Consider the following 8,167-nt stretch of genomic DNA (forward strand, 5'->3'; position numbering starts at 1 on the left):
CCAAAAAAACAAAAACAACAACAAAAAAACCATATTCAGCAAATATCTACTGACTCCACACATGTGCCCAGCAGTGCCTGGCACCGCACATCAACCTTCGCTGTATTGGGAGGAGGTTGCAGCGACCTCTTGCTGTGTACGAACCTCTCCAAAACTTAGTGTCTTCAAACAGTAAGGATTTATTAGGCTCTGCCTTCCCCTGTATTAGATCCATTTCCTGTCCCTGTCCCCCATCTGCCTTTTGCTCCAGCCATGCCTAATTCTTCTGTTCCCTGATCACATCAGCCTGTGCCTGGCATGGGCTGTTTATTCTACCTAGAATCCTTCTTCTCCCTCATTCCATTATTTCACATACCCAACTTCTATTACTCCTTTAAAATATAACAGTGTCAGCTCTTCCGCTAAGCCTTCCCTGAAACCTGGTTTATTTGGATGGTTATGCAGCAAGGCAGCATAGATGTTCAGGTCCTTGTTTGTCTTTTCCAGTTAACTGGGTTCCTTAAGGGTAGGGACAGTCACCTTTGCCGCAGTCTGGCTGGGCACAAATCACTGAGCCGCCACAAAGTATTTGTATGTTCAAATAGGAAACTTTATTGCCTGAACTCCAACAGCACTCCACGCACACTCCCCAGGAACTCTCCCGAACGCCACACACGCGGCTCCCAGGAACACCACACACCAACAGGAACTCCCCCGGGAACTCTCCCGGGAACTCTCCCAGAACACCACTGGGCTGCGCGTGCTCTCGGAATCCCGCGAGAACTCAACAGGAACTCCAAAGTAGTGGGCTGCGGCGCGCTCTCACAACCCCGCGAGCCACCTTATTACAGTAAAGGTCTAATATACAATTGAATACACAGCCTGTTTCAATCCAGCATCATCCAGTCACAGCGATTATAGACAGCTTAACTTAATATCATCATCTTTTTTGTTTGTTTGTTTTTGTGGTGCTGGGGATTGAACCCAGGGCCTTGTGCATAGGAGGTAAGCACTCTACCAATTGAGCTATATCCACAGCCCCAATATCATCATCTTAATGGCTCGCCTCTCAACCATTACTTCTGGCAAAATGCCAGGGGCCATTCTGACTTGCCTGTGGCTCTCAGCAACCTTAACCTGGTGGAGTGTTCCATAAGCTGACACTAGCATGTTTGCCATAGTTTGCTCTTGGAGTCTGAAAATGTACGTTACAGGCCAGGTACAGTGGCACATACCTGAGATCTCAGAGATTCAGGATGCTGAGGCAGGGTGGTTGAAAATTCAAGGGCAACCTGGACCATTTGGCAAGACCCTCAAAAACTTAGTGAGACCCTGTCTTAGAAATAAAAAGGGTTGGAGGCCTGACACAGTGGTGTACACCTATAATCCTAGCTACTCAGGTGGTTGAGGCAAGAGGATCATGAGTTCAAAGCCAGCCCCAGCAACTTAGTGAGACACTTAGCAACTCAGTGAGACTCTGTCTCTAAATAGAATACAAAAAAGGGCTGGGGATGTGGCTCAGTGGTTAAGTGCCTCTGGGTTTGATCTCCAGTGCCAAAAACAAACAAATAAATAAATATAAAAAGGACTAGAGATATGCCTCAAAGGTAGAAGGTTCTTGGGTTCAATCCCCAGTATCAGGAATTAAAACAAACAAAAGCCCTGAAAATGTACATTACAAGATCAAATCATAGCAGAAAGAGATATTTGTAGATCCTGTTATGAGGTCCTCTGTTCTTTTCAGCTGATACTGGGAGGCTACCCTCACCACCTTAGAAGCCTGCAAGTCTCCAGGGGAGAACTTACGTAAGTTCCCCATTGCTCAAGCTTCTCCAGGAAGCATCTGCCCTCTGTACTTGGGACAATCACCATCACTGCTGGTAACAGTATTGATTCCTGGCAGAAGGAGGACTCTGATCACCATTTTCCCCCAGGAATGATCTCTGGGAAAATCTGAAATGCTTACTGCTGCCAACACAAAGTTTAATGTGATACTTCAGGTCTCACAGGTTCTAAAATCCAGAGCCAGAGCTGGTCATTGTCTCTGATCTTCAGACTCTCATAGCCATTTGCCCAATGGTCTTCCCTACCTGGATGTCCACCAAACTTGGCAGATCTAAAATTGCATTCATCACCTCTCTTGCCCTCACATACCCCTGGACTGGCGGTCCACCAGTGAGCAATGAGAGGATGAATATGAACCATTGGTGGATATTTTTTGGGTCACTCTCCTCTTCATTCCTGCCAGAATTCTGGTCCAAGTCCTTGGTTTTTCTGGTCTACATCCCCTCTGCCTACCTTCTACCCTCCTCTGCTTTCCAGGGGATCTGTCAATATGCTAATTTAACCTTGGCCTTTCCCCTGTCTGAAATATGTTAATTCCCATCACTGGTTACCAAACTGCATGCAAATCACCTAGAGAACTTCTTAAAAGTACAGATTTCCTGTACTTTATTCCTTTTCATGGAATAAAGTGTTGCCCAATTCTAGAATAAAAAAAAAATAAAATCAATAGAGATTATTGTTTTTTAAATGCAGAATCTGCTGGTTATGGTAGCACATGCCTCTAGTCCCAGCTACTCGGAAGGCTGAGGCAGGAGGACTGCTTGAGCCCAGGAGTTTGAGGCCAGCCTGGGTAACACAGTAAGAACCTGTCTTTTAAAAAGAAAAATATTAAGTTTTTAAAAATGCAGATTTCTGAACCCCTTTCCATACCCAATAAATCTGATATTCTGCTGGGTGGGGGCCAACAGAAGCATGCCTTTAATTGGTGCCCAAGGATTCTGATAGAGCCTGGACATGCACCCGGAAAATAGCTGTGATTCACAGGATAAAGTTAAACTTGGTGGTTCACTCTCCCTGCACTTCTCATGTGTCCCTTGTCCCCTCTCAGGCAAGGTCCTCCCCATCTTCCCTGCCTCTCCCACTCTTTCCCCACACCTTGCTCTCTAAGGTACATCTCATCTTCCCCCTTTGCTCTTTTTGCCTGGTGACAGGAATGTCCTCCTGAATGACCCCCTGTCCATGGGGCAACTCTTAGTATCCTTTATAGCTGACACAAGGTATCAGCATCACCTGGGAGCTTGTTTCAAATGCAGAATCACAGGCCCTTCCCCAGCCCCGCTGAAGCAGGCCCTCAGTGCTTCCTGTGCACATCAGCAAATAAGAAGTACAGACCTACAACGTGGTTCAAGAGCCACTCCTCCAGGAAGCCGTCCGAGACACACTCATCAAGTTCTTCCAAACCAATACCAGGAATCCATGACCACTGTAATTGTAACATCTCAAAAGTTAGGACTTTCATAGTTCAGTCCCAGAGAACCCTCAGGTTTAAAGTGTGGCCCAAGGGATATTTTATCCCTAGGCAGGCCCTAAGTCAAGAAAATATCCTCTCTCCTTCCTGTGGTCCCATGCCTGTCTCCTACCCACTCTCTGCTGGTGCTCAGCCCACAGGAGGTATGTCATCTAGCTGGGTCCCCCTGCCTACTCTGGTTCTCTTTCAGCCCTCTCAGCCTTTCTCCTGAGAAGACAGCCAGGTGTCCTAGTCTCTTTCTGCTGGCAGGAGAAGTGAGGTTAGCAGCACCTTATAGTCTCAGTGGGTTCTGAGCCCCTCCCTGTCTTGGTAGAATTGCTTCCAGGGAAAGTTCTGGATTCCTTTCCTAAGATGTAGGGCACACATACCAAAAAATGCCTCAGTGGACAAGAGAGAGAAGCCCTAGGTCAGCTGTCTACCAGCTGCTCTGAGTCTCAGCCAGGGCTCTGGGCAAGGAGGAGCTCAATGCTCTTGGCATCTACCTAAGCATGGAGACTGGAGATCACCAGTCTGGGGCAGGCTGGGTGTTTGGCACATGTGGAAGTTCTCATTGAAGTGTTTCCTGGAGCCATTAACACCTTCAGGGGGACACTGGCCATCCAAGGAGCTCCCAGCTGAGTCCTGGGTTGCTTTAGCAGAGGAGTGAGGAACTGAGGCTGTGGGCCCTGGCGTAACTGTGCTCACCTAGGACATTTATGGTATATTTATCTTTTTTCCTGCTGAATGGAGGCGAGAGGGTTCTATTATTGGGTATGAGGTCAAGGAACACAGATTTTTTTTTTTTTTGAATGGTGAGAACTCTGTCATAAACTAGATTTTGATAGTGGAATATTCCCCTCCCTCATTTTAAAAATATAACTATTTATGACATATAGGTGCCATGTATCACATGTGCTATGCAATAGTATTAGATGTTTGACTTTTTAAAAAAAAATTTTTTAAAGCATTTCTAAAGATTAAACTCAGGGCCTCCTGCACGCTGGGTGAGTGCTCTACTACTGAGCTACGTTCCAGCCCCTAGAAACTTGACTTATGTTGTCCTGGTGAACATGTCTTTTTCAGAGTTGAAAATGAGACCCAGAAGCTCATGTAGCTTTTAGAACCTGAAGTAGAACCTGGCACTTCTGATTGCCACCTCCACACCCCTTCCTCTGTAGGCCTTCCAGAAGCATACCATGGAAACTTATTCCAGAGGATCTGCTACTGCCCAGTGAATTGGGGACCATCCAATGAATCATGCCCTTATTTGTTTCAAGATGCCATAAGAGGAAATCACAGAAGGAACAGCTCTTCTGAGTTTGTTTCTTCTTTGGGCAAAGAAGTATAGTGAAGAATGTTTTCAAGTAGGAAACCAACCCAAGATTCCACACCCTTCTGAAGAGTCCCATTGCACATGAAAATGTTTAAAGCTTTATAGTAAAGAAACCTATTTTAGGAGCTGGGGTTGTGGCTCAGCGGTAGAGCGCTCACCTAGCACAGGCGGGACCCGGGTTCGATCCTCAGCACCACATAAAAATAAAGGCATTGTGTTGTGTCCATCTACACCTAGAAAATAAAAAAAGAAACCTGTTTTATTCCTTCTAACCCAGTGCTTCCCAAACTTATTTTTTCTTGGAGTTCTTATCAACTTCTCACAGGCAGAAAAGCTGGGTCCCACCAGGCTGATTGTCCTCCATCAAATGTCCAGAGAGTTTTTTAGCATAGCCCCAGAGTCAGACATTGCTCTCAGAAAACAATGGAGAACAAAGAGAATGATTCGATAATTTGAAGAAAAATAAAGGCAAGAGTTTTTGTTCTTTTGCAGGCTTTTTTCTCTTTGGCCATTCTAAATGAATAGGTTGAAGAATTGGTTTTAGTTGAATTTCTTCCCGTTAATCTTTTCCAGCACTCCAGTGCCACCAGGGAAGGTGGAAATGACTGCTTTTAATAGTGATTAGAGAGGGCCCCATGGTTAGGTCAAATCAGGACTTCACTTCCTCCCCTTCTGTGTGTGCATTAGCGAAGCCTGTAAGAATGCTTCTCCATGGCCACTGATCCCAGCCAGGAGCCTGCCAGGAGCCTGGACAGCTGGCAGCCGCTCTTACCAGAGCTCCACCACCAACCGCCCCCTCTTCCTTCATCCTCCCGTCTCCCTACCCTCTTACTTCTCTGTGACTCTACCCTGGTTAGAAATTTCTTATTGGTTTAATGGTTTACAGAAAGAAGGCCTTGAAGTTTCTGCTCAATTGGTATTTGAATGCAGATGGAAACACACTGTAGCTCTTTACTTAGAACAGCCCGCGCGCTCTCGTCCTATAGTCCTCAGAACTAAGAAGGGGGAGGGGTTTGGGCAACAGGAAGGACAGGCTTAGCCCTCAAGGTAACCAAGGTGCAGGTTGATTTCTCATCCATAACCACTTGCTCCCCCTTCTGTCCGTTCTTGGTCCTCACTCTCTTCTGTGGGCTCACCTCTGTCCCACTCTGACGCAGTTTTAAGAGATAGGGCCATGGGAGGAAGGACTAGGGATTTGTGCAACCTTCGCAGGCTGCAACTTGACCTCTGGGCTACTATCTGCTGGGTAAGATTGGGCTTGTGAGATATGACTTGCTAGGGCAACAGAGAGACGCTCAGTGCTCTCTGCTTGCTTCACCAGACACAAAAACAATGTGACCAAGAAAGACAGTTTGCAGAATCGATGGCAGGACACCAGCTGAGAGGCAGCTCTGAGATGGGCTTCTGGAGCTTCCCTCACTTCCTCCAGCCCACAGTGTGTGTCTTCCTTCCCTGTGACTTCAACACCTGCCTAGTTCAACCCTCCCTCTCTCAGGATTCATACCTCCTGACCTCCTCACCTCCCACTTCTTCCTCCATATTTCCAAAACAATGTCTCACATCCATCTGTCTCTCTTCTGTGGCCTCTGCCAGAGTTTGAGTCACTATTTTCCCCTGACATCAGTAGTCATGTCTCTCCTTCTTCTCTTTGGTGGTTTCCCTGAACTAAAACAAAACCCAAAGTATTTTCAGTGACCCATTCTCTGGCCCCTGCCCCATCTCAGACCCTGTCTCTGCTCACTGTAAGAGGCTTGCTTCCTGTCAGTTCTGAGCAGGGCTGGCCCGAGGAGCCTGAGACAGTGCAGTCACCTGGGACCCAGCTCCCGGAAGGAGCCATGTGCCTGGGTGTAATGCACTGTTGTCACCATCTTGAATCTGTTTTCTTTAAGGGAAGTTAGATGGGATAATGGGACATGCCATCTGTACTGGACTGGGAGCCTCACCAAGTCTGTAGTCCCACCTCCTGCCATCCCCTTCCTCCCTGGCCGGGTACATTGGCAGAGGGAAGCCCACATTCTGCTATTGTCCTTCACCCCTGAAAGGGGCTTGGGCTGGGTGGCAAGGAGGGCTGGAGTCAGGCATGTTGGGGTGGCATCTCTGTATAGGCACAGCAGAGTCTTCTCTGCCCACTAGGGAGCCCATGGCACCTTTGGCAGGGTCTCTCATCCAGGCTGGCCCAATTTAGATACTAAGCATATCCCAGGACAGAGGTCACAATCTTGTGGGGGTTTCCCATCTGCCGTGGGTAGGGGTAATGAGCCCTTGGTGTGGAAACTGATTCTCCCACCCCAGCCAGGGTCACATTTTCATTTGTTTATTAAACAGACTTATCAAAATTTACAGCCAGTACTTGTTCTAAGAGTTTTGGAGCCTCCGTCCAGATGCTCTTTCCCTGGCTGTCTTTCCCATCCTTAGGGCCATGCACAGCCCGCCTCCTCAGATGGTCCTACCCTCCTGCTCCTATCCAAGGCAGCCCCAACCTGTTTCTGTGTTTGTTTTCTTCATATTGTGCATCATAATTTGTAATAATACATTTGTTTTGTTGCTTATATTCTTTCTTCCCCACAAACATTAAGCTCCAGGAGGGCAGGTTGCTATCTGTCTTGTTCAGTTAGATCCATGTCACTTATCAGTCTTGAGTACAGTGTTTGTCATTTTATATATGCTCAACAAATATTTGTTGAATTAATAAATAAATTTATTTCAGATACTGCATGGAGAATAAATAACAAACACCTCCTGTATGCTTAAATTAATAACATTTTAGGGAAGATTTTTTTTAAAGAAAATATTGGGGGCAATTAAATACAAATAATAATACAAATCCTCTAGCCAGATACAATGGCTTATGCCTGTAATCTCAGCAATTTAAGAGGCTGAGGCAGGAGGATCACAAGTTCAAAGCCAGTCTGACAACTTAGCAAGACCCTGTCTCAAAATAAAATACAAAAAGGGCTGTGGATGTTGCTCAGTGGTAAAGCACCACTGGGTTCAACTCCAGTACTAGGAAAAAAAAATTCTGCAAATATTATTTTTCAAGTCGCTCTTTTTCTCTCCAAAACAAATCTGCAAGGTTCTTTTCATATTGGTCTAATAGATCAATTCATCATTTTTTAATTGTTAAATGGTTTTCCACAGTGTGCTGTAGCAACACATTTGAATTGTTTCCTACCGTTGAACTACAACGTTATTTAATCTTTTGCTGTTGCAAGCAATGCCTCCCCATGCATAAGTGTAAGAATTTCTCAAAGGTAGATTCCAGAACAAAGAATTGCTTAGTTTACATGGTTTGCACAGTGTTTTTTTGGGGGGTTGGGGGGGGTGGGAGAGGTACTGGTAATGGAACCCAGGGGTGCTTAACCATTGAGCCACATCCCAGTTCTTTTTAAATATTTTATTTAGGGACAGGTTCTCACTAAGTTGCTCATGGACTCACTAAGTTGCTGAGACTGGCTTTGAACTCATAATCCTCCTGCTTCAGCCTCCCAAGCCACTGGGATTATAGGTGTGTGCTGCCATGACTGGCTGGGTTTGCACATTTAAAAAAATAGAATAGATACATG

This window comes from Marmota flaviventris, chromosome 2 (assembly GCF_047511675.1).
Source record: "Marmota flaviventris isolate mMarFla1 chromosome 2, mMarFla1.hap1, whole genome shotgun sequence".
Taxonomy (NCBI): Eukaryota; Metazoa; Chordata; class Mammalia; order Rodentia; family Sciuridae; genus Marmota; species Marmota flaviventris.